At 41.1% G+C, this 27,984-nt stretch overlaps 1 protein-coding gene across 1 annotated transcript in view; it reads left to right on the top strand.

The window, feature by feature from the left end:
* The window catches only part of KCNN3 (potassium calcium-activated channel subfamily N member 3), a 178,937-nt gene extending 168,771 nt beyond the window's left edge, over nt 1-10,166 (top strand). Inside the window, exon 10 of the mRNA XM_014837099.3 lies at nt 6,911-10,166. The gene's annotated coding sequence lies outside the window, so the exon portion shown is untranslated. The remainder of the gene's footprint in view (nt 1-6,910) is intronic.
* The last annotated feature ends 17,818 nt before the right edge of the window (nt 10,167-27,984 follow it).

The raw sequence follows: 27,984 nt of genomic DNA, 5'->3' as shown, positions 1-27,984 counted from the left end.
AATCATCAAGAAATCATGAGTACTGACAAACATCTCCTCCCAAACTAGTTTTACAGAGGTTGGTGTCTCTAAAGAAGAGCATTCAAAGGGAGGCGGGGAACACTCGGGAGAACCATGGGGCCTGGGGAGGCAGCAGCCCCTCGTTCCTGGGTAGAAGGACCTCACCGCCCCCCCAGCCCTGCTGAGCGCCACACACTCGCATACCCAGCCTGCGGGCGATGGGCCCCTCTGCCGCCTGCCCCACCCCCACCCCTCCAGGGAAGGCCAGGCCCAGAGAGTGATTTCCCCGCAATTGTGCCTCCATATCCTGTGCTGTGAAAATACTTTCTTCCTCCTTTTGCTTCAAAATGAGGTAAGTCAGTGAAATAATAGCCACTTCACAGTGCATTCAATTTTCAACAGTCTACTCTCTTCTCTCACCAAAAGTGCTATGATGCTTCTGGCTAAATTAATTATAAATTGCGATCTTCCTTTTCCTGCTTACGTTCATTTTCCTTCAATATGTTGAAAGTCTTGGAATCAAAAAGATGAGCTTTGAGATTGAGACCATCTAGAGATCTAATTATGTTCTGCCCTGCATGAAAATCCATCAGCTGCTCTGTCTGCAGAATAAAGTCCTCATTCCTTAGCATGACTTCTAATCCTGTCACACGGTGGCCCCAACCAACTGTAGGGGAGGAAGACTTTTCCTCTACCTAATGTGGGTTCATCTGGCCGGAGGACGAATTAAATTCACATGAGACAGAATAGCAGGAGAAAATTAAACAAAGCTCTATGAGGACCATGGCCCGGGGCCTTTCTTCCCGAAGGAAGAAAGGGCACTGAAGAAGTGCGGTGCACAGAGTGGTTATATACCCCGAAACAGGATGTTTCACATAGGATTGAAATGTCCCTCCCACAATAGTCACAAGATTGCCCTGTCGGCACAGCACTTGATGGACACAGCAGGTAGCGGGTCTGCTATCTCGGTGGGCGTAGCAGGAGGCAAGTCTGTTGTCTCAAGCTGGGCGGTCACAGGTGAGCGCAGCAACCAGTTCCTAGCCTAAGGAAAGATGCTTAATCCTTAAAGAAATGCCAACGTTGGGAGGAGGAGGGAAGTCAGTTAAGGGAGGTTACCAGAAATAGGAATAAGATTATTATGCAGATTTCAGTCCTTGATAAGAGTTTCTAGAGATAAGGTCATCTTTACAGATGGAGATTTCCTTTACAATATAAATATCTCTTAACAAAAGGGTAAGCAAGTTCTACTTTTCAGTTGCTTTCCTGTCTGCAAAGAAACCAGCCTCAAATAATCCTCATGCCAAAGAGACATATCTTGGGGTGGCCATTTCCAGGTCCCCACACCACCTTCCCAGCCTCCTCCCTTGTCTCTACCTGCATCCTCCTTTCCTCACCCCTCCCTCCCTCCCTCCCTCATCACTTACCCTGTCTCGCGCTTACACACACGGCTGGGTTTCGTATGCTTGTATTCACTATGGGTTTGCACGTGCTGCTTCTCCTGTCTGGAGAGCCCCTGACCTACATTTGGCGAAAAAACTACCACGTCCTTCAAGACCCACTTCTCTGAAGCCCTCTCCATTCTCCCTTACTCTGATGATAACACTACTGTTTCTCTAAACACCCACTGGTTCTCAACCTGCACATCAGGATCACCCAGAGAGCTCTCAGAAGCTGCTTATTCCTGAACCTCATCCCAGACCTATTGCGTCCACATCTCCTGGGGTGAGAATGAAGCGCTCATCTTGTCCCACAGCCGCACACGTGATTCTCATGCACAGGTGATTCTCCGTGGCAGAGAAGCCAGGTTCAGTAGCAACTGAGATCATGGGCTCCAGGACCAGGCTCTGCTGCTGACTAGCTGCCTGGCCTTGGGCAAGTCACTCAGCTTCTCTGTGTCTCAATAAAATAGGCATAAGGGCGATAAGAGTATCTACCTCCTAGGGTTGTAGTGAGTTTTGAACGAGTTAACATAGGAAAAATGCCTGGCACAGAGTAAGTGTTTGATAAATGTGACAAATAAAAATGGCAAGCAATAGGATATATTGGAGAATATGAGGAAGCCATTTGGTATAAACCTAATTCGGCCTGACCTTGTCTTTCCAAAAGGGCCTGACCGTGGCTGTTGAGCATGCATTGTATATCTGCTTTAGATATTCCCTATGGCAAGAACAAAGGCCCTTGAGCTAAAGGTGTAACTTCCCTACCCCTCCCAACATCGGCATCTCCTTCAGGATTAAGTATCTTTCCTTAGGCTAGAAGCTGATTGCTGCGCTCTCCTGTGACCGCCCAGTTTGAGACAATAGACTTGCCTCCTGCTACGCCCACCAAGATAGCAGACCCACTACCTGCTGTGTCCATCAAGCGCTGTGCAGACAGGGCAATCTTGTGACTATTGTGGGAGGGACATTTCAATCATATGTGAGACACCCTCTTTGAGGATATATAACCACCCTGTGTACCCCAACTTCTTTGGAGTGCTCTGTTCCTTTCTGGAAAGACTCTCCCGGGTTATAATCCTAAAATTTAAGCTCAGAATAAACTCACCCAAATTTTCATTTATAGATTGGTTATGGATTATTTTCGTCGACAAATGTTAACTATTATGTCTCTCTGGCAACATTTCAAGTGACCTTCACAATAACCCTGAAAGATAGTTCTTATTAGTCACAGTTTACAGTGAAGGATCTGAGGCTCAGAGGGAGAAAGCAGACTGGGATTCCCACGGGCTCTGCCTGACCTCAGAGCCCACTTCCGTTCCAGTTCACCAGGTTGTGCTTTGTTTGTGTTGGGCGAGTCACATTGAGATGGCCTTTACTCTTGGGTGGGCCACTGGACACTGGATGTCAAGTTCCTTGATTGTAGGATCCATGTCTTGCATCTTTGCATCCCCAACACCTAGCACAATAGATGCCATCTAGTAGGCTCTCAATGAATATTAGCTGAAGTATGAATTAATTTTAAAAGGAAGGAAGTAGGGAGGGAGAGAATCAGCCAAGCAACAGTGGTCCGGGTTCTTGAATGGTTCCCGAGGCTGGAACTGTGTCGTGCACCACCCTTTGGAGAATGTCTTCACAAACGGCTTGTCCTTCACACCCCATTGGAATCTTGTGACAAGGATCTTATTACCCCTATTTTAGAGATAAGAAAATGGAGGCAGAGAATAGTTATGGTTCGTGAATCACTTGATTTCTTTTCTTTTCTTTTATATATTCTATTCTATTTTTTTTTTTTTGGAGGAAGATTAGCCCTAAGCTATAATCCGCCGCCAATCCTCCTCTTTTTGCTGAGGAAGATTGGCCCTGAGCTAACATCTGTGCCCATCTTCCTCTACTTTATATATGGGATGCCTGCCACAGCATGGCTTGATAAGCGGTGGGTAGGTCCATGCCCGGGATCCGAACTGACAAACCCCAGGCCGCCAAAGCGGAAGGTGAAAACTTAACTATGGCACCACTGGGCCAGCCCCTATATGTATTTATTTTTTTATTGAGGTATAATTAATATATAACATTATATTTGTTTCAAGTATACAACATAATGATTTGGTATTTGTATACCTTGCAAAATGATCATCACAATAAGTCTAGTTAACATCTGTCACCATACATAGTTAGAAAAAAATTTTTTCGTGTTGAGAACTTTTAAGGCCTACTGTCTTAGCAACTTTCAAATATGCAACAGTGTTATTAACTATAGTCACTGTGCTGTACATTCCATCCCCATGACTTATTTATTCTATAAATGGAAATTTGTACCCTTTGACCCGCTCCACCCATTTCACCCACCTCACACCCTTGCCTCTGGCAACTTCCAATCTGTTCTCTGTATCTGTGAGTTGGATTGGTTTTGTTTTTGCTTTTTTTAGATGCCACATATAAGTGAGATCATACAGTATTTGTCTTTCTCTCTCTGACTTATTTCACTCAGCATAATGCCTTCGAAGTCTATCCATGTTGTCACAAATCGCAGGATTTCATTCTTTTTATGGCTAAATAATATTCCCTTGTGTGTGCGTGTGTGTGTGTGTGTGTGTAACGCGTTTTATTTATCCATGCATCCCTCAATGGGCTCTTAGGTTGTTTCCATGTCTTTGCTATTGTAAATAAGGCTGCAATGAATATGGGGGTGCATATATCTTTTCAAGGTAGCATTTTCACTTTCTTCAGATAAATGCTCAAGTGGAATTGCTGCATCATACGGTAGTTCTGTTTTTAATTTTTTGAGGACCCTCTCTACTGCTTCCTATAGCGACTGCACCAATTTACGTTCCCATCAACAGTGCACGAGAGTTCTCTCTTCTCCACATTCTCACCAACACTTGTTGTGTTTTTGATAATAGCCATTCTAACAGGTGTGAAGTGATAGCTCATTGTGGTTTTCTATGTGTATTTTTTATGTTTTTTTTCTTTTTTTTTTTAAGATTGGCACCTGAGCTAACAACTGCTGCCAATCTCTTTTTTTCTGTTTTTTCTCCCCAAATCCCCCAAGTACATAGTTGTATATTTTAGTTGTGAGTCCTTCTAGTTGTGGTATGTGGGATGCTGCCTCAATGTGGCCTAATGAGGGATGCCATGTCCACGCCCAGGATCTGAACTGGCAAACCCTGGGCCGCCGAAGCAGAGTGTGCGAACTTAACCACTCGGCCACGGGGCTGGCCCCTGGTTTTTTTGGCAGGGGAAGATTAGCCCTGAGCTAACACCTGTCAATCCTCCTCTTTTTTTTTTTTCCTGAGGAAGACTGGCCCTGAGCTAACATCCATGCCCATCTTCCTCTACTTTATATGTGGGACACACCGTGCCATGTCTGTACCTGGGATCCAAACCGGTGAACCCCGGGCCACCGAAGTGGAACATGCACACTTAACTGCTGTGCCACCAAGCCAGCCCCTACGTGTATTTTAATATAGTAAGGCACTTGCGAATCCTCTATGAAAACAAATAGTATATACATCAATTAACAAAGTTTTGTTATTGATGCTATTGTCACCCAAATTTACCTCCTTGAGAGAAGGGGTGGAAGTCTGAAATTCCTATTTGCACATGTTCTCTAATTAACAGAAATGCAAACATTTGTGATGCATCTGCCGTGGGGTCTATCTGTGAGAAGGCTTGGAGAATATATGTTTGTTTGGTTTTTTTTTTTTTTAAGCATATATGTCAAATGGAGAAAGCACGTGGGTGATTTGTGGGGATATCACTCACCCGGGGGGCCTGGAGGAGCAACTGGTCAAAGGAGCAGCAGCAGAAACTGAATTTAATGCAGAGGGGTCATTCTCTGGTGGGTGAAAGTCATGTGACTGGAGTTCCCGCCAGCTGGGGGAGCAGCAGTGGCCTCCACCCGGATCTGGAAACAGAGCCCAGCATACCTGCCCTGAGCCGACAGAGCGATACTCTGTGCCACAGGAACATGTGTTAGAGCTCAGTTGATAATAAAAAATGAAGGACCAGGATCACGCCCCACTGTCAAAGCCAGTGATAGCCGTGGTTCCCAGCCTCCAGATCACCAAGTAATATTTGCAAGCATTATATTTGCTTCTGCTGGTTTAAGCATTTCACTTTACGTTCTTTATTTTATAGCATTCTATTCCTCAAAAGCCTCTGTTTTCCCCTGTGAGCCCACATTCCCTGGGAAGTGTAATGTGAAGCCCAACCCTGACCTGAAACCCTCCTGGGGGGCTGGGGCCGCAGGGCAGGCCGGCGGGTTAGGTGATGCTCCTCTGGACACACAGGCTGTCTCCACGCTCCCCGTTCCAAGCGCCTTGCCAGGTGACCCCGCCTCTCAGGAAAGCACCCAGCCCCCAGGCAGAGGCACTTGTGTGTTCCAAGTGCATGGTGTAACCTTCTGGAGGAGGAGGCAGGAGGAAAGATTCAGGAGGCCTCAGGGCCGGGGCAGGCTCTGGAGGTTCGGATCAAATAGGTTATAATAACCAAGTTTCCTCGCAGAGACGGCTACTGCAGGTAGCTGGTGAGACTCACCTGGGACTGGAAGGGGCAGCATGGCTTTGTCCTCCCAAGTGTAAGGACCTCCAGCTGGCCCACATCTGCCCTTCATGAGCTATTAATAAGGCCTCTTTGGCTGCCTTTTAAAGCCCAGGGTGAGCAATCCTGTTCAGTTTGGATCAGATAGGTGAAACCTGACTGCAGAGGAGAAACAGGAGCCAAGCAGAAGCCCAGCCAAAGGGAGGAGACCGTTTTGTTCAGCCAGACAGGAAGCCTCAGCTTTAGCTCAGACCATCCCTGTCTTTCCGTCCTCTTCCTCCATGTCCCACGCCATCTCCACAAATATTGAGAACGATATCCGTCCCTGCCTCTAAGAGATCAGGTGTAATTTTTTATATGAGATCGGGGGGAGAGTGTTGGAGGAAAGTTGTGCCTAAGTAATAAATATAGAACAGATTCTCAATATATCAGAGGCTGACACATCGGGGACTCAGCAGTGGCTGGAACCAGTGGCCAAGTCATTAATTTTCTGATTCAGTTCTCAAAAAAGCCCACCAGCTTTGATTTCCTCATTTACTCCATAGACAAACTGCGTCCTCTCTCTCCATGGGCAAGCTAATGGATTTTATAATTACTTACCTCTGTCTTATTTTCACATCCTATTCTAGTTTCAGAGTTGGAGTTTGGTGATTAAAACATCAATAACATCAATATTTCGTTTCTGAAGACATTTTAATTTTAGATGAATAGTGCAAAGCATCATGTCCCTTCATACACAAGTGCACCTGTTTATTTCAGTTTGGCAGGTTTTTTCATGGCTTTCATACCAGAGGAATTGCAAAGATTAATTGTTATTGCTAAACTCTTAAAAAGTAAAGGCATCACACTGGTCTTGGGCATTGTCTCATTTTTTGGAGCCATATGATTCAGAGAAACCCCTAAAGTTCAAATTCATTCTCTTTTTCTTACAGAATGGTGCAGTGGATGGAGCAAAGGTTTGGAGTCAGACTGACCAGGGTTCGCATTCCAGACGTCCACTTGCTGGGGTGTGGCAAGTTATTTAAGTTTCTGGGCCTCAGTGTTCTCATCTGCAAAATGGAGGCGATAATACCTATGTCAAGGACTGCTGAGGATTACATGTGGTTGTTGAAAGCAGTGATTCCCTGGGCCAGCAGCATCAGCACCACCTGGGAACTTGTTAAAATGCAAATTCTCAGGCCGAATCCCAGACCTACTGGATCAGAAGCTGTGGGGCAGGGCCCCAGTCCTCCAGGTGGTGCTGATGCCCACTCACGTATGAGAGCCCCTGGCTTAAAGCACCTAGCACACAGAAGGTGCTCAATAGTTCATTTTTCCTCTTTCTCTAAATAGCAATTCTTTGCATATAATGACTTGTATGTGAAATGAGCTAGTGATTTCAGCCTGCTTGCTCAGTTTTCGCTCACAGAAACTCTAGACCTAGATAGTCCTTCAGGAATGGATGCCCACAGTCCAAAGACATCATGTGATTCACCTCAAAGAGTCATCTTCCAACACCCACATTGAAGAGAGGGCAGGCAGCTGATATTTGGCATTATTTTGTGGAGCGTACCCTCATAGGAGGAGAACTAACGTACTGTTTGCATTTCAGAAAGAAACCAGGTACTTTCACATTCCCAAACAGCTGGGCCACTCACCAGTGAGCGAGGCTAGAGCCTTAACTAAATGCTGCCATCCTGTGGGCACAAGTGAGACACAGTGCATGACCAGCTGGCCATCCAACCAGCACTTACTGGGCATCTGTCACACAGCAGCCCCAAATCAGGTCCAGGCGCAAAGGTGTCGATGATGAAGCCTTTGCTCTGAGGAACTTCTAACAGGCTCGTGGAGAAGGTGAGCCTGTAAACAGATAAGGATGCACCCAGTGCAGGAGCCCAGAGGAGGAAGGGACTTACTCTCAAGTGCCTGAAAAGACTATTTAAATGCACAATCTGTTCCCTAAGGACAGCAGAGAATTTGCAGAACTATTAATAAATCTTCACAGAACAACAAATATACGGATTTTTTAATGAGAAACTGAAAATTAAGAATGACAAAAAAATGCTGTTCAAAGGCTTAGTTTCTAATTATAGTTTCCTAATGGAGAAAACATGGAACGGATTCATTTCTCCTGATATAACAGACGCTCTGTGAGTGTTCCCATTGATAAATTGGTGTTCTCATTTATAGCTGTTCACGCCGCATGATTTAAAATTCCAGGAAGATGTTTCATTTTAACACAAAATACCGTCCTTTGAGCAAATGCAATTAACTTGAATTCTATATATACTTAATCTAGTCTTTAAGATAAGTAAAAAATACTTAGCTATCTACCAAAACAAGAACTCCCATAAAAGAACAATGGAGCATGTCAAAAAGATTTGGAAAGCAGCTTGAAGGCACTCCCAATGGGCCAAATCTAGAAAAATTAGGGCATCAAAGTAAATAATGCCATAAATTACAACCCATAGAGTAAAATAGGAAAAATGAGTCTATACTGATATAAATAAGTTAAATAAATAAATAGTTCAATGAAGAATAGAATCTTTACACAGTTTTGAAATACCACCCCACAGAATGCAAATTGGTACAGTATGGAAAATAGTATGGAGGTTCCTCAAAAACTTAAAAATAGAACTAACAGGGGCCAGCCTGGTGGCACAGCGGTTAAGTGCGCACATTCCGATTTGGTGGCCCCAGGGTTCACCGGTTCAGATCCCGGGTGCGGGCATAGCACCGCTTGGCAAGCCATGCTGTGGTAGGCATCCCACATGTAAAGTAAAGGAAGATGGGCATGGATGTTAGCTCAGGGCCAGTCTTCCTCAGCAAAAAGAGGAGGATTGGCAGCAGCTGTTAGCTCAGGGCTAATTTTCCTCAAAAAAAAAAAAAAATTAGAACTAACATAGGATCCAGAAATCCCACTTCTGGGTATATATCCAATGGAAATAAAGTCATTATCTCAAAGAGATATCTGCACCTCCATGTTCATTGCAGTGTTATTCACAATAGCCAAGGTATGGAAACAACCTAAGTATCTGTCGATGAAGGAATGTATAAAGAAAATGTGGTGTATATATATACACACAATAGAATATCATTCAGCCTTAAAAAAGAAGGAAATCCTGTCATTTTTGACATGTGTGAACCTGGGGGACATTATGCTAAGTGAAATAAGCCAGACACAGAAAGACAAATAATGCATAATCTTACTTATATGTGGAACCTAAAAAAGCAGAACTCATCGAAGCAGAGAGTAGAATGGTGGTTGCCAGGTCTGGGGGAGTGGGAGAAATGAGATGTTGGTCAAAGGGTACCGGGTTTCAGTTACGCAGGACGAATAAAAGCTGGAGATCTAAAGTACAGCATGTTACAATTAACAATACCACATAGCAGTTAACAGTTAACAATACCGTATAGCAGACTTGAAATTTGCTGAGAGTAGATTTTAAGTGTCCTCATCACACACACAAAAATTGGTAGCTGTGAGGCGATGGATTTGTTAATTAGCTTCATTGTGATAACCATTTCACAATGTGTACGTATATCAAAACATCACATTGTACACCTTAAATATATGCAATTTTTTTTGTCAATTATACCTCAATAAAGCTGGGGGCGGGGAAAAAGTTAGAAAAACAACAATAATCCCAAATAAAATACTGCCCCACAAAATATAAATTACAAACAGGGGAAAAAGTAACTTTTTAGTGAAAAAAGCCTGGCGGACACCACCTAAATCAAGTGATGGAAGCACACGTTGTCAGTAATGGCATAAATCAGAATCTTGTCCCATTGGGCAGGGGGACAGCGTCACTTCCGCACTGCATAACCTGAATCTAATCAAGAGGAAACAGCAAGCTCCAAGTGAGGAACATTTTACAGAATAACCTGTAATCTTCAAAAAAGTCAAGGAAAGCCTGAGAACGTTCCAGACTAACGGAAAGTCAGGAGATTTAAGAACTAAATGCAACAGGTATTTCTGAACTGGATTCTTCTGCTATAAAGATCATTATTGGGACAACTGACAAAACTCAAATGGCGTCTGCGGGTTGGATGGTAGTTATGCATCAATGTGAATTTCCTGATTTTGATGGCTGTGTTGTGGTCATATAGGAGAATGTCCTTGTTTGTAGGACAAATACTAAAGTATTTGGAGGTCATGGGGCATCAGGTTGACAACTTTCCCTCCAATGGTTTGGGGGGGGTGGAGTTTGTACTAGTAAATTTTCTGTAGGTTTGCAATTTTAAAATTAAAAAGAAAACTATGTTTTTGAAAACAGCATCAGTTCTGGAGTCAGATTCCTTGGCTTGTAATCCCGCTTCTTATAGTAGTTGTGGGATCTTGGATAAGTCTCTGAGCTTCTCTGTGCCTTTATTTTCATATCTGTAAAATGGTCGTATAATAATGCCTACCTCGTGGGATTATTATATGGATTAAATGAGAACAATGAATGTCATATATTAATAGGGTAACATAATTTATGACAACAGGAATCATTTAATTTATCATCCTAAGTAGGATTCTTTTCAGAGTAAAAAAGGTGTCAAAGAGATCGTCAAAATAACCTATCAGCAAAGTTGAGTTTATTGCTTAATGCCCAAGGGAGACAACTACCTTGACAAACCAGCATCTCAGAAGTGCCTCAGAAGGAGGAGGTCGTGGGCGGGATATTCCGAAGGTTTGGAGGGTCTGGTTTAAATTGACTCTTTCAATGCAGGGGCCCAGGAGGATGACTGGGATTGCCCAAATTCACATAATAGTTCAGGACTGGTGGGTACGGAAAGGAGAGGGCTGTGAAACTGACCTGGAGGACTAAACAGCCATTCTGTAAGCAGAGGAGTGATCTTCTCTGTGAGAAGGGGGCTATGACCCTGAGGAGCGCTAGCTGAGTAGTCTACGTTCAGAAAGATGGATTTTCTGGAAGTTCTTGAAACCAACAATGCTATTTGCAACTTCATCTTTGTGGGCAGGAGTTTCTTGGAGTTCAAGTCATGTTAATGCAATCTTGGTTCTTAATCCTATTAAAGTATGTGGCTGTAGTTGGTTTCCATTCTCAGGGGACACTAACCAGACACGACTTGGGGACAACAGGCATGAACCAGGCTGTATGGCTACCCTACCTGCCAAGGCAGATACCAAATCCATATAGTGTAGGTATTATTATCCCCATTCGGCAGATGAGGAAATTGAGCCTTGTGGCCATTAGGAAGGGCAGCTCACTGAGCCTCCCAGAGGAGGTTAGAGTCAACTTGAGTTCTGAATAATTAGCAGGAGCTCATCACGTGACAAAGGGGAAAAAGAGATGGGGGAGGAGGCAGAAGTGTTCTCAGCAGAAGGAGCCAGAGCCTCCTGGGGAACTACAAGCACCTCAGCCAGGGGAGAGCGGAGAGGGAGGAGGGGGCGCCCTGGGGTGCCTCGCTGTGGAGTTTGGCCTCTATTCCAAAGGTGGTGCCCGGTCACTGGAGGGTGGTAAGCAGGAGTGACGGGCTCAGATGAGCATTTTAGAAAGTTAAACTCAGCTGCAGCTGTGGAAAGATGGATTGGAAAGGAGCAACAGTTAGGAGGCTGTTTCAGTAATTCAGGAGAGAAATTAGGAAGTCTCGGAATCAACTGGAATCAGCGAGAGTGGGAGAGGTGAGTGGATGGAAGACAAGGAAGACGAACTAAAGGACTTAGCGTTCTGAGGAGCCATAGGGGGCAAGGACAGGGATAAGAGACTTTTATTAGAACTACAACTTTGATGTGATAGTTTCATCCATGAATGTTTCACCCCTTTTTAAAAAATTATCATTCAACAACGTTTTACAATTTTCCTCATAGAGGGCTTATATAACTAATACTGTTTTGCTACTATAAATGGTATCTCGCTTCTCCTTTCCAAGCCAATGGGCTGAAAGGCAGCTATCAACAAAATGGCCTGTTTCATCATTAGACCAAATGCCTGGCCACTTTGGGACACCAGTGTTTAAAGAAAGAACCACACCATCCAGGGCGGCACAGGGACCAAATAGCAAATGGAGTGATTCCCTGGCTTCTTTCCGCAAAGACAGCAGGACCTTAGGCCCAACTACCCAATAGGGCCAGAGCTGCAAGCAACCAGAGAGAGAGCCCGGACCACAACCTCCAGGGCAAGTGAGAAAGACTGCTAACACCCAGAAAAGAGCAGGCCCGTGAAAGATTTCTCTCCAGGAAGCAGCATGCTATTTGCTGAAATGTAGCTTATCGTTACCAGCAGGCAATGAAGGCCATTAGCTTACACAGAGTTCCAAAACCATCCGGGAAACCCATTACCCTTGGATGTCTAAAACTGCACATTTTCACATGGGTGTTTGCTTTTGTTGTTATTTACTTAGGAACTAAGTAAGGAAGTCGCTATACTGAATTTGCATACAAGTGATTACACCTTGTACAAATGTTATTTTGATAATTATGTGCATAAGTTCTAATGAATGGAGGAATGTTTCAGAAACGATTTAGAATGCTATGTGGGTAATAAGCAACATTTTTATCACCCTCTTCCATTTCCAAAGCCCTTTCTTATCCATTATTTCATTTGATCCTCACAATAACCCTATGGAGTAAGTAAGAAGGATGTTATTATCCCAGTTTTACAGATGTAGAAACTGAGGCTCTGGCCATTTTGGGACTTGACCAAGGATGTCATAGAGCTGGCAACCAGGGGCCAGGGCTCAAAGGCCTGATCTTGGGCCACCAGACCCTTCACAGCACATTGCACTTTAGCTTTGCCTGTCATACAGAAATCTAATAGCTATTCAAGGTCCGTTGCCAGCTGGAAAATTGGAAGACAAGAAATAAACCAAGAGACAGCTATAACTACAATTTTTATGCTAACCTAATGAATTATTATATAAACCTAATTACTGTTTATTATGAAATCATGAGAAAGCTTATGGTAACAGGGATTCTCAGGATAGTAACTGCCACAAGAGACATGAGCATGAGTGAGTTTTTCCTCACCTGGCTCTTTTGATCGATAAATGCACCCTGCAGGGACCCTCAGTTAGCTTCCCTAAAGCCACATACAACTGCCTGGTTGGGGCTGATCTTTTCTAAGTCGATGGAACCATGGTCACACTTCCACTGCAGAGCATCCTTCATTCTTGGATGGGAAAACAGTTATATCAAGTATGTTTTAGTTTTATTAAATATGCCATTAGACAAGATAGGTTCTTCCTTGTGGTAACTGCGTTACTTCTAATAGAACATGGATTAAATGATTCTTCCTGGAATAAAATGCACTGGAGAATATTTGGTGCCAACAACCAAATTAGCTTAAATCTCTTCCCCAAAAGTCTGAAGATTCTCTAAGAAGAATTGTGTTTTTCAACCCTTGGGACATTAAAAGAAATTGGATACCAAGAACACAACACCAATCGGCTTTACTCAACACTGGCTAAATACAAGAGAGTGATGAGGGAATCATTTGAATGATGCATTGGAACCATTTGGATTAAGTGAGTCCACTTCAAATCTACAATAGGCAATAGCTATGATTATTTCTCCTGGTTTTGGTGTTTTTATTTTTCCTGAAATATGGGATTTTTTTCACATAAAAGAATATTTTGTTTATAGATCAGTATCTTCCTTATTAATTTCTTATTAATTTCTTTCCCTAATAATTTAAAGAATGGCCCTAAATGCAGGCTTAGGGCTTACATTTTAAAAGATGTTTGGAGCCAGCCCTGATGCCTAGTGGTTAAAGTTCACACTCTCACCACTTCGGCAGCCTGGGTTCGTTTCCTGGTGGTGGAACACCACCACCTGCCTGTCAGTGACCATGCTGTGCGGGCAGCTCACATAGAAGAACTAGAAGGACTTACAACTAGATATACAAGCACGCACTGGGGCTTTGGGGAGAAGAAAAAGCAAGGTGTTTGTTCTGCCTTAAAAGGAAAGCTTAAGGGGATATGTTTCATTGGTTGACTGGTTAGACGTCAGAGGTGGCTTTTAGCTTTTGACACAATTGACTAAGTTGTTCTGGAAGCTTAAACTTATGTTCATTAAGAAACCTCAAGTTAAACTACAAAACACAATTACCTCAACCTCAAAATGTCTTCATAATATGTTTTGTTTAACTTAAAAGGATCTTTTAGAAACTATCTGTTGTTTCAAAGAAAGCTTTATCTCGAGTTCAGCACTTCTTCCACTTTCATTTTAACTTTGCTTTGTTTCTAGTAAATTCAAATAAAGGTCAATATAATACTTGTATTAGGTAAGGCTCCCTTGGATACAAATGACAGAAACTTAAACAATGAAAGAGAATTTGCTGACTCCCAAAATTGAAAAGGCCAAGGATGCCTCTGGATTCCAGTGGATCTAGGCATGGACCAGAGATGTCCTCAGGTCTCTGTTCTCTTCATCTTACAGTTTTATTTCTCTCTCCTTGGCTTAATTCTCCAGACATCCGTTCCTCAAGTGGTGGTGAGAAGGCCTCTGGAAAACCTCCCCTCACCACTTCCTAATTTAACAAGCTGGAGGAAGAAGCCATCTTTGTCACTAGCTCCCCCTGCAAAAGCTAGGAAAGACTCTGATTGGTCCCCTGCCTGGCTGAGTTGCATGTCCAGCCATGAACCAATCGAGGGGCAGAAGAGTGGAGAAGGGTTCTGATTGGTCAGACCTAGGTCATAGGACCACCCCTTGAGAGGGGAGCATCAGCCCAAACTGACCATATTAAATGGCTCCTCATAAGAAAGAGGGAGGGGTTCTGCTAGAAGAAGAGGGCCAGAAGGGACATGGGACAGACCAAAGTGGACATTCAGTTCCATACTTCTTAAGTTTATCTCTGGATGGTAGGAGTACAGGCAAACAAATTTTTTATGCTTTTCTATATACATCAAATTTTTAACTAAGACCATGTATTGTTTTCATAAACAGGAAAAAAAGCAATGAATGTAATTTATATTGCTAAAAATGTTATAGATCTATATGGAAATATGGATTGTTACGTGAAAAGGTAAGTTGTAGGACAGTAGCTATAGTGTGATCCCATCTGTGTTAAAACACTTCCAAAGGATCCATAAGAAATGACTGGTAATGTCTACCCCAGAGGGTTGGCAGGAAGAGGTTAAGGGAAGCCTTTTCCTTTTCACTTTATACCATTTGTACTATTTGAATTTTTTCACCACGCACATATATGTCTTTTATAATAATTAACAAACAGTATGGATAATTAGTACCTTGCCTTCAAAGGAAGGGACAATCAATATAGGTTGGTGTATTAGTTATCTATTAATGTGTAACAAACTGTCCCACAACTTAGTGGCTAAAAACAACACGTATTTACTATCTCACAGTTTCTGTGAGTCAGGAATTCAGGCATGGCTTAAGTGGGTCCTCTGCTTCAGAGTCTTTCACTAGCCTGCACTCAAGGTGTCGACTCGGGCTGCAATCTCATCTGAAGACTCAGCTGGGAAGGATCTTCAAGTTCACTCACATGGTTATTGGCAGGATTCAGTCCCTCATGAGCTGTTGCACTGAGGCCACCCTCAGTTTCTTGCCACATATGCCTCTCTGTAGAGCATCTCACAACATCAGAGTAAGCAAGCAAAGGGACAAGAGAGAGTGCCAGCAAGAGAGAGAATACCAGCAGGGCAGAAGTCACGGAAGTGATATCTCATTACTTTTGCTGCATTCCATTTGCTTTTAGAGGCAAGTCACTAGGTCCAGCCCACACTCAGGGGGAGAGGACTATACAAGGGCATGAATACTAGAGGTGCAGAGCATTGAGAGCCAGGTCAGAAGCTTCCCGGGACCATTGGAATAGCTGGAAAGGCTTCATGGAGGAGGAACTTGAAAGGTGCAACTTGAAAGAATAGAAATTGGGCAAAATGTGAGAATAATGGAGGGAAAACCAGAAGGGAAGCACAGAAATAAAGAAGATACAGAGGTAGAAAAGTAGATAAGCATATTCAGGGAAGAGACTAGATCATAGACTATATTGTTGGCAAAAGTAAACTTTACTTGGGAGTAATAAGGCTGGAGGGGTAAGTTAGGGACTGAATGCCAACCTAAGGAATTTTGAGTTTATTCTCTGCAATGGCTAGCCATGCCTATTCATCAATATCCTCAACACAAACTTATTCTCTGCTAATTATGACATATTATTAATGACGTACCAATGGCTTGGGGATGATCATGACTTTAAGGAAAAGTATTGTACCATCATATATAATTCACAAAGTAGATAATATGCTCATAGAAAATTGAAAGTTGGTTATATATTTATTCTAATCTCAGCATATTGCTTGATTTCATTTTGTATGAGTAAACAAATGTCAGCTGTCACAAAAGGAGCCAAAAGGGGGGCCGGCCTGGTGGCACAGTGGTTAAGTTCGCACGTTCTGCTTCCCGGCAGCCTGGGGTTCGCCGGTTTGGATCCCGGGTGCGGACACGGCACCGCTTGGCACACCATGCTGTGACAGGCGTCCCACATATAAAGTAGAGGAAGATGGGCACGATGTTAGCTCAGGGCCAGGCTTCCTCAGCAAAAAGAGGAGGACTGGCAGTAGTTAGCTCAGGGCTAATCTTCCTCAAAAAAAAAAAAAAAAGAAAGAAAAGGAGCCAAAAGTTTTTGGAAATACTTTCACAGTGAATTATATTGATTCCAATGCTATCAATTAAATAGATATTTAACACACGTATGTATTCAGTGTCAGTGTTGAGAGTGGAACAAATAACAAGTTTTAAAGTCAAGAAGAGAATTTTAATACTGTTTAAAACTGCTTTTTGAATATTTCAAGAAAGAGGATTTGATGAAATGTGCTGAATGTGGCTGAGAGGTCGAGTAAGACAAGGACACTGAAAGGTCCATCGAATGTGGCCACATGGAGATGGTTGATGTCTTTAACAAGAGGAGTTTTAGTGAAGTGTTAGGAATGGAAAGTAGCCTGGAGTAGGTTGAAGAATGAATGGAACTCCCATTCTGACAACATGGAAGACAAGTTATTATTAAAAACAAAACAAAACAAAACATCCTCCTGCATAAAAAAAAAAACTCCTAAAAATTGTGAATAAAATCTTTTTAAAAAAATTTCTTTATATGCACAGCTGAGCAGGCAAGAAAGTAAGAGAACTCCTCAGAGGCTGAAATAAACCAAGAGCACAAATTCAGAGGGCGAATGAGCACCGGATCCAGCAACCTTCCTACGGGCATCTTATGATCTCCGGTTACCTAGAACTTTGGTTTTATCAACGATGCTATGAAATAGAAAGCAAAGCTTAGTGCCTCTGCAAGCTGGAAAGTTGGTTTTAAAACCTTCCATAAAGCCAACACCCCCAAAGGGCTATACTCTCAGTGAAACAATGAGCTAGGAAGAAAAATTGCCTCATAAAAGGAGAACGATGTAGCTCTGAACGGAGTGAGGTAAAGTCTCCCTCACATAATTCATAAGCATCAAGTTGGCCCTCACAGAGGGTTGGTCTACCTGCTACCTGCTACCTGCTTGGTCCAAAAAACTCCAGGCTAAGAACTGAGTTTAAAGTGGTCCCAAGTTTAGAGTGTCCATGATATGGTGAGCAGAAAGAAAAGAGAATCCCTTCTAAAGAAACATGCCCTTAATGTAGCCCTCAGAGATCACTCACAGAACACTTCCAGCAAACATGCGATCACAATGAAAACTACAGAATACATGAGGAAACAGCACACCATAGGAAAGAGTCAGTAGAAAAACCAACAGCAAAATCAGACTCACAAAGACTGCAATATTGAATGACCATATAAAGAAAAACAAATATATAATAGGTATTTCTTAAAAGACTTAAAAACATGGGTAAGGTATAAAAGACTATAAAAATGACCTTGATATGAAAAAGTATTAAACTGAGCTTCTAGAAATAGAAAAGAAAATTGCTGAAATTAAAAATGTTAAAATCAAAAGATGGGAAATTAAGGGGCTGGCCCCATGGCATAGTGGGTAAGTTCAGCACACTCTGCTTCAGTGGCCCCGATTCATGGGTTCGGATCCTAGGCGCAGACCTACACCACTTGTCAGCCATGCTGTGGAGGCATCCCACATACAAAATAGAGGAAGACTGGCACAGACGTTAGCTCAGGGCTCCTCTTCCTCAAGCAAAAAAGAAGAAGAAGATTGGCAACAGATGTTAGCTCAGGGCAAATCTTCCTTAACAACAAAAAAAGATGGGAAATTAATAACTTTAAATGCTTACAATTTAAAAAGTAGACAGGATAAAAATAATGAGCTAAATGTCCAACTTAAGAAATAGAAAAAGAACAACAGAATAAATACAAGGAAAGTAGCAGGAAGAAAATAATAAGTAGAGAAAGTAATGAAATTGAAAATAGAGGATCAACAAAGCCAAAGTTGATTGTTGAAAACTGACAAACTTCTGGCAAAATTATTTCATTTTAAGCTAGACAGACAGAGACGGGGGGTAGGGGTGGCACAAAGCAATATTGTATTTTGTCATAGCATTGGAAGTCACACAGCATTAGTTCTGCCAAATATTATTCATTGAAGCAAGTCACTAAGGCAACTCATATTCTCCCTTTGTGGGAGGAGTGTCAAAGAATTTGCAGACATGTTTTAAAACCACTACTTGCCCTATTACAGTTTTTACCCAAAACAGTAAGACAAAAAAAAAGTAGATAAAATGTATACAGAATAGAAAGGAAGAGTCAAATCTATTATTATTCACAGGACAGATTGTTTACATGGAAAATACAAAGGAATAAGTAGACAAATTTGTAGAATTTAAAAGAAGGCTGAACATAAGATAAATATACAACAGTCAAATGCATTGTTACACATCATTAATAAATGGTTAGAAAATGGACTTTTAGAGAGAGATCGTTAAGAACTGTCACAACTGGGGCCGGCCCCGTGGCCGAGTGATTAAGTTCGCGCACTCTGCTTGGGTGCCCAGGGTTTCGCCAGTTCGGATCCTGGGCATGGACATGGCACCGCTCATCAGGCCACATTGAGGCAGCGTCCCACATGCCACAACTAGAAGGACCCACAACTAAAATATACAACTATATACTGGGGGGATTTGGGGAGAAAAAAGCAGATGAAAAAAAAAAAGATTGGCAACAGTTGTTAGCTCAGGTGCCAATCTTTAAAAAAAAAAAGAGAACTGTCACAACTAATATAAGATACAGTGAAACCTGCTCACAAATACAGGCACCTTCTGTTTAATTCAGTAATCCAACCCAACCCTGAAAATCAGGTATTCTGCACAAAAATACTAATCAGAGGCCTATTTCCCATTTATTTTAAAAGGAAAAAATTATAACACACTACATTTCAAACCAGACTCCCTAATCAATTCCCTGAAACTAAACTAAACACAGTAAAACACCTCTAAGTGACTTGATCATGTTAGGATGTAAAATGCTACAAACCTCAATAATTAATACAATCGCTAACAAACAGTTGCTTGGCAGGCAGTAAGTAACATGGCTTCTCTTAAAACCAGCAATATCCCCTACGTGGCTCCCCTTTGTCCACACTGGGCTTACTTCTCAAAACATCTGGTTCTGACATTCTACCTATTGTATTGGGAATGTAACGGGAGAATTCTCCCACACATTGTTTTGTAAAAGCTGTTGATTTGAGCTTGGGGACATAAATACACGTTTTACTCTACAAACAAACACTGAACAAAAACACTGTGTTGAAAGATACATTCTTTCTATGGAGTTAGAGAATTTAAAAACTAGAAGTGTTCTGCCAGGAAAATGGTTATCAAGGAAAATCCCTGCAGGGTATACCGGAGCTGATGGAGGTATTAGCTTCCTCACCGTTGAGCTCACCATGACCATGTGACCTGCTTTAGCCAATGAAAGGTGAGAAGTGACACACCTCTAGGCAGAAGCTTAAGAGCCGCTGTGATGCAGGCTCGGAGACGAAAGAAAGATTTCTTAGACTCTCAAGGTCTGGCAGTAATGCTCTTTTATTCAGAGAATAGCATGGAGTAGCCATGAGGACAGGACCCATGGGCAGTAAGAGCTGCAATGTGTTGAGGGTTAGAGCTAAATTTATAAGGCATAGGTATGTGAGTTGCTTCTTTACAAGACAAGGAAAGATCATGAAAATAAATTGTTAAAATGGTATCAGTGCAGGTGGGGTCTCGTTATTGGGTGGTCCTATAACTTTGGATAGAAATCAGGTCAGGACATCGTATGCTTCCTCAGGGGATGATATAGATCCGTATGTGTATGTAGGGCAGGACGCCTTGGGCTTCTCTCCTTGGGCCAGGGGCAGCCTTGATCCTTATCAAGTGGAAGAATTTCCATGTTCTCTTTTCCCTCTACCACACAGCTGGCAATGTTCTATAGTAGCTCGCCATTCAGCCTGAATTCCAAAGTGAGGACGATGAAAATGTGGAAAATGTGGACAATGAAAATGAGGACAATGAAACTCAGAGCCCCTGCGTCATGATGGACATGTACCATGAGCGAGAAATTTTTTTCTTTGTTTTATTACCACAGCACAACCAGCCTTTCCTGATAGAGGCACCTGGGAATAGATCTAACAATATAAGTGCAATACCTGTAGAGAGAAAATCATAAGGCTTTATTGAATGACGTTTAAAAAAGAACTAAGTAAAAAGAGAGACATCTATCAGTGGAAAGAAAGGTTTAATATCATAATTCTCTCCCAAATGACTCATAGATTCAACACTATTCCAATCAAAACCCTGAAAGAGTTTTTCATAATTTTGACAAGCCAACTCTAAAATGTATGTAGAAGAGGAAAGGACCAAGAAGAACCAAGATATTCTCTAAAAAAAACGCAGTCAGCAACGCTTGAGCATTTATCCCAGAGAAATGAAAACTTATATTCACACAAAACCTGTACACAAATGTTCAAAGAAGCCTTATTTATCACATCCCCAAACTGAAACAACCCAATGTCCTTTAACATGTGAATGGCACATCCATACCACGGAATACTACTCAGCAATAAAAAAGACTGGGTTCTTGATACATGCAACAACTTGGATGGATCTCAAGGGCGTTATGCTAAGTGAAAAAAAGCCAATCTCAAAAGGCTAGATACTGTTTTATTTCATTTATATAACTTTCTTTAAGTAACAAAATTATAGAGATAGAGAACAGATTAATGGTTGCTAGGAGTTAGGGATGAGATGAGGGAGGGAGTGGGCGTGGCTGTACAGGTGCAGCATGAGGGCACCTTGCAGTGATGCGAAAGTTCTGTATCTTGATTGTGGTGGTGGTTACACAAATCTACACATGTGATAAAATTGCATACAACTATACACACGTGCACACACACAGATGTGAGCATGTAAAACTGGTGAAATCTAAATAAGCCTTGTGGATTGAACCAATGTAAACTTCCTGGTTTTGACATTATACTGTAGTTATGCAAGATGTTAGCATAAACCTTGGGGATAACATCTTGAGAGGAAACTGAGTGGAGGGTACACCAGGCTTCCCTGTAAATTTTTTTTATTTGCAAATTCCTGTGAATCTAGAATTATTTCAAAACGAAAAGTGTTTAAAAAGAGTTAATCATAACTATTAAAAAATGAAACAAAGTAAGAGGACTAGCCCAATCATATAACAAGAATCAGGACGTATTTTAAAGCTATAATAATTAAGATAATTGTGGGATTCCACTAGAGGGGAAGCTCCATAAGGGCAGAGATCGTTAGCTGTTTTGTTCACTGATGCATTCTAAGTGCCTAAAATAGGACCTGCACATTGTAGGTGGTCAATAAATACTGAATGAATGAATGATGTTGGCTCAGGGATAGATATGTAGACAAATGGAATGGATTCAAGAGTCCAGAAACAGACTAGTTAATAAACAGAAACTCAACATATGACAGAAGTGGCATTGCAGTTCACAGGGGAAATATTAATCCTGAGACAAACATTCAGTCCATTGCCATGTGCTATAATAATAATTGTGAACATTTATTGACTCCTTACAGGTGCCATGTATCTTGCTAGGAGCTTTGTGAGGATTGTTTAATTTTTTGAGGGAGGCGCTGTTATCATTACCCCCAGTTTTATAGATTAGGAAACTGGGGCTTAGGGAGATTAATAAACTTGCCAAAGTTTATGTCTATTTAGCAAATGGTGGAGATAAGATTTGAACACAGGCAATCTGAACAAGGCCCCTTATGTTCCTAAATGTAAGATTCAATATTGTAAGTTTACTGATTCTCCCCAAATTAATATATAAAATCAATGCGATCCCAATCAATATCCCAGCAGTATTTGTTGTGGATTTTGACAAGCTAATTTTAAAGTTCATATTAAATAAAAATTGCAAGAATACCAGAAACATTCTAAAAAAGGACAATAACAGCAAGGGTAAGGGAGTACTCAACTGGCCAGATACTGAAAAATCTTATTGTATAGCAATTAAAACAGTAAGGTATTGGTACAGGAATCTACAAAAATCGATGGAACTTAATGGAGTCTGGAAAGAGAACCATGTATACATGGATATTTAGTTTATGGTAGTTTATGTATATGAATGTGACAGTTCCAATCAGTGAGGAAAGGAAGGCTCATTTAATAAATTGTGATTGGAACACAACCAAAGGAAAAGGGAAGATGGACAGATTTGACCTCATTATAATGAAAAACTTCTAAACAATGAATGACACCATATGCAAAGTTCAAAGATAAGTGACAGACTTCAAAAAAATATTTACATGTGAGAAGGAACCTGATATGCACTGCAGAAGCCCCCAAAGGTCAGCATTTTATGGCATCGGGGAGCTCCAGAAGTGAGGATAAAAGTGGGGCTAAAATTAGGAAGATCGGTTGAAAGTCTATTTGAGAAATAGCTGAAGCAGCAGTCTTCCTCCTTCCCGGTGCACTCTTGTGTCGGCCCCTCTCCCACGCCAGTGCAAGACTTGGGCTGATTCTCTGAAGAAAGCAAAACTTAAGGGGTCTAGCTTCGGGTCACCAGATCCAGCTGAGGGTAAGAGTTACTGTTCTGAAAGCAGAAGGATAAAGGGAAAGCTTATTTATTGAATATTAAGACACCTCAGCCCTCTTCCTCTACTCAATTTCTAGAAAGCTATCAATGAGGCTTACACCCTAGAGGCAGGAAACTGGAAGATTCTTCACTGGGGAATCTAAAGAGCTTAAGAGAAAAACATCCAAAGGCATCAACACTGTGGGTTCTCCAACAATGCCCCGGTAAGATCACCTATCACCGAAGTTCTCAACCTCAGTTGCACATGAGATCTCTAGGGACCTTTTGAAAATGTATAGCTTTGTCCCCTTTGCTGTCCTGGCTATTTGTGCTTCCTCCCTTTTACTCTTGAGGTGTTATCAGGGCTTTTCTATTTTATCAGTCATTACAAAGAACCAACTTGTGCTTTTTATCGAGTCTTTCTAGTGTAAACTTGTGTTCCATTTCATTAGTTTCTACTCTATTATTTCCTTTCTTCTACTTTCTCTGTATTTGTTGTTCCTTTTCTAACTTAAGATGGATACTTGCATCACTAATTTTCAGCCTTTCTTTTTTCTATATTGTGGGGACCTGGAATTGGCCACCCCAAGATACGTCTCTTTGGTATCAGGACTATTTGAGGTTGATTGCTTTTGATAAACTGGGACAGGGAGGAGGCTCTGAGGAATGGAACTTGCCCTTTGTTAGTAAATCTCTATCTGTAAAAGTTGCCTCCCTCTCTGTACCAGGAAGAAGAAAGGAGATGACCTTCTCTCTAAAAACCCTTAATTAATACCAAAGGCAAGGACTTAAAATCTGCATTTTATTGTGCTAGTCTGGTAACCTCCTGTAACTGACTTCCCTCCCCCTCCCAACGTTGGCATTCCTTAAGGATTAAGCATCTTTCCTTAGGCTAGGAACTGATTGCTGAGCTCACCTGTGACCGCCCAGCTCCAGACAATCGACTTGCCTCCTGCTACGCCCTCTGAGACAGCAGACCACTACCTGCTGTGTCCATCAAGCACTGTGCCGACAGGGCAATCTTGTGACTATTGTGGGAGGTACATTTCAATCACATGTGAAACACCCTGTTTGGGGCTATATAACCACTATGTGCACCCCACTTCTTCGGTGCCCTTTCTTCCTTCGGGAAGAAAGGCCCCGGGCCATGGTTCCTCATTCAAGCTTTGTTTAATTTTCTCTTGCTATTCTGTCTCATGTGAATTTAATTCGTTCTCTGGCCAGACGAACCCCCATTTGGGGAGAGAACATGTCCTCCTCCCCTACCATATCATATATTGCTATTTCTCTCTATATTCTATATTCGAATTGATATATTATCAATTTTGAGGTTAAAAATTTTCCTCTAAGCACAGCTCTTCTGCACCCTATAAGCTTAGATATTTTCAATATGTTTAGTTCAAAATATCTTTTCATTTCCATAGTGACTTCATTAATCCGTCAGTATTTAGAAGTGTGTTGCTTAGTTTCTAAATATTTGGGGATATGTTAGTTATGTTTTTTGTTATTGATTTCTAAATTAGTCCCATTGTGGCCAGAGAACATGCACTGTTTGATTTCAATCATTTGAAAATTGTTGAGTCGCTTTACGGTCTAATATGTAGTCAGTTTGGGTAAATGTTCCGTGTGCACCTGAAGTGTATACTCTGCAATTGTAGCAGAACAACACCTACCTAAACGTCACTTTGTCTTCATCGTCTTCTAGTTAATGAGATAGGTATCTTGAAATCTCCTACTATAATTGAGGATTTCTCTATTTCTTATTTTAGTTATGTCAATTTTCTTTGTTTTCTATATTCCGATGTTTTATTCGGTATATGCCAATTTTATGCTGTTATATCTTCTTGGTGAACTGACACCATTATCATTATGAAATAGTCCTCTATTTCTTTTTATCTTGCTTCTTATGTTAAAGACTTCTTTACGTAATGTTGGCATTACTATACCTGCTTTCTTCTGTTTTGTGTTTGCTAATCAACTGTTAAACCTATCTATTGGGTTATTAGTTTCAGTCATGGCATTTTTCAGTTCTAAGTTTCCATTTGGTTGTTTTTTTATAGTCTCCAGTTCTCTCCTGAAGTTGTCCATCTTGGAACTTAATTTCTGGAACATGTCAGTCACAGTTATCTTAAAGTCTGTGTACGATAACTCTAGTATCTGGATCTTCTGTAAGTCTTTCTATTATCTATCTTGTCTCCAACTTTTTGGTAAAGTCTTCTCTTTTTGGCATGCCTATTTTTCATTAAATGCTAGACATAGTGTATGAAAAATCATAGAGATAATTTGAGATACTGAACAATATAATTTACTGGAGAGGATTTATTCTTGTTTATAAGAGCGGTTAGGGCAGGTGCAAACCATTTGAATAAACCTAAGATTGAATTGATTCAAGCTGGATTTCAATCATTGTGAGAGCTAGATTATTTTGGTTCATCCTTACTCCTAGGGGTTGCCCTTTGGGGATCCCAACTGTAAGCCTGTGATGTTTACTAGGACCACTTCTCATTGGTGAGCCCTAAACTCCACTTATGGTCTCCCCTCTGAAACTTCCAAAAGCTCTGCTCAGCTTCTTATCCTCTCAACTTTGATGTTAGTATTGGCAAATACCTCAAGTGGGGCCAAATGTTGGTCTTGCCTCTATGAGATTCCCTTTTATCCAATATCTTGACCCCTAGGTCCTTTGCTGTCTTGGTAGTTTTCTAATGCTTCCAAACAGATATTTTAAAAATATTTTATCCAGCGTTTCTAACTGTTTTGATGGGAGGCTTGATCTCATACAATCTGGTTTGAAATGTCTTTGGATGATTTTTGTTTATTCTACCCAGCTCAGTGAGTCTGAAAAGGGAAACTCTTAAGTAACAGCACCCAGAAATATTTCTCAAACTTTCTCTCAAATGTAAAATTCTGCCAGTAATAACTTGGCGAACCCATCAGAACTTAACAGACCACTCTGTTCTGGCTCTCTTAGATGTCCTAACATATTCCTGACAGGGACGCTAAGATAGACCATCCCAAAGACTTTTCTTTGCTTTAGTTTTCTCTCTCCCAAACTATCACAGCAATAATGTCTATGCCCACAAACCTCCTTTTCCTTTTCCCAGTAGCCTATTACACCTATTTCTAAGTATTCTCAATGTTAGGAATTCAAATTCATGTATATCCAACCTGAAATTCTTGAGATTACAGACAAAGCTCATAGAAGTAAAAATACATTACAAGAGTTCACATAAAGGGAATCCCCAGTTGAAGAGCAATTTCTATTCTTGCATGTCCTTGAAGGACTAGTGCTTTGTCCCATATCTGTGCTTTGAAAATGCTGTTACTTCTTTTGAGAACATTCTCCCTCTTTATTCCTCATCATATGCTCCACTTCAGATTCTCTTGGCCTTGCCTGTCTCCAGGACTTTTAATGCCAGCTCCAGGCACCACTGTTGGGACCAACTCTGCATAGACTCCAACCATTTTATGCAGGCACACACTAACAGGCCTCACTCCATACCAACACCATAGACCTCTTTCTTCCTGCCCTGGGGCTACCCAGTTGATGCTGAGCCATCAGATACCAGAGACACACATACACAACACAAAAGGGCAGAGGAGTTAACCGTCATGGCAGAGGGAAAACAAGAGTCAGTAGGAAAATTGCTCTCTTCTTTCCTCAAGACAGTTTAGTGAGTGATTGAAAATATCTTTAAAATATTCCCCCATGCAGACTTTCCTGAGACACACTTTATATGGCATCATGGCGGACAATCCCATAAGACTGAGCTGTCCCAGTTACACTTAGCGGCAGCTAGTTTGTAAACGCATTCTCATATTGGTTCTTCTTCTTTCTCTGTATATAAACCCAAATAAACATTGTCTGTGTAGAATAAAATGACAATGACTAATTTGTGGAGTTAAAAAGAAAAGATAGAACCAAAAAATTAGACAACAGTACTATACTAGTCAGAAGGAGTAAGAAAAGAGCTATTCTAAAGCTCTTGTACTACCTAGAGGGGAATATCAATGTAGTGTTTAAACCTCAGACCTTGTTCAGTCAAAATGCATGATAAATTTCAAGGGTAACCACTAAAAAACCAAAATAATAATTCCAAATCTTTAGAAAGAAAAATACGGAATAGGAAACAAGGTTAAAAAAAAATTCAGTTAATCCAAAAGCAAGAAAGTAAGAAAGAAAAAAGCCAGAAATATACAAAACATAGAACTAATAGAAATCAAAAAGTTAGATAGGATCAAAGTCCAAATCTATCAAGAATTACAATAAACACATGTGGATGAAAATTGACAGTTACAAGACAGAGATTGTCAGTTAGGACTTCTAAAAAATCCCCTGTATACATGAGTACACGTAAAGCAAAAGAACTTAGAAAGGTTGAAAGTAAAAGGATTGAAAATGATACTCTAAGCAAACACTCACTAAAAGAAAGCTTATTTGGCTAGGTTGACATCAGATGAAATAAACTTTAAGATAAAAAGCTTTATAGGGATAGAAAGGGATAACAACTGTATAATAGCAGATTTAATTAACCAAAAATGATAACACAATGCTAAACATATAAGCACCTAATTAAAATATGCTCAAAATATACAAAGTATAAATTGATAAAAACTACAAGGAGAAATTGACAAATCTATCATCATTGTAGAAGATTTTTCAACATGCCTGGTGATTCAAGCAGACAAAAAAAACAGATCAGCAAAGATACAGAGTATTTGAACAACAAAATGAACAATCTTGCACTAATGAATATATATTAATTTTGCACCCAATGAGACAATACAAATTCTTCTCAAGCACACATGGAACATTTACAAGATTAGATCATAAAATAGCCCACAAAGCAAATAGCAACAAATTTCAAAGAAAAATACTACCAAAATGATGTTCTGATGGCAAGGCAAATATGTTAGAAGTTAATTCAAAGTCTCCATAGATTTTGAAATTAAAGAATATGCTGTTTTTTGATTTTTTGTTTTTGCTGAGGAAGATTCACCCTGAGCTAACATCTGTCGCCAATCTTCTTTTTGTACGTGGGCTGGTGCCACAGCATGGCCACTGACAAGTGGTGTAGGTCTGCAC

Source organism: Equus asinus, chromosome 25 (assembly GCF_041296235.1).
Source record: "Equus asinus isolate D_3611 breed Donkey chromosome 25, EquAss-T2T_v2, whole genome shotgun sequence".
Taxonomy (NCBI): Eukaryota; Metazoa; Chordata; class Mammalia; order Perissodactyla; family Equidae; genus Equus; species Equus asinus.
This window is presented reverse-complemented; position numbering and strand designations above follow the sequence as displayed.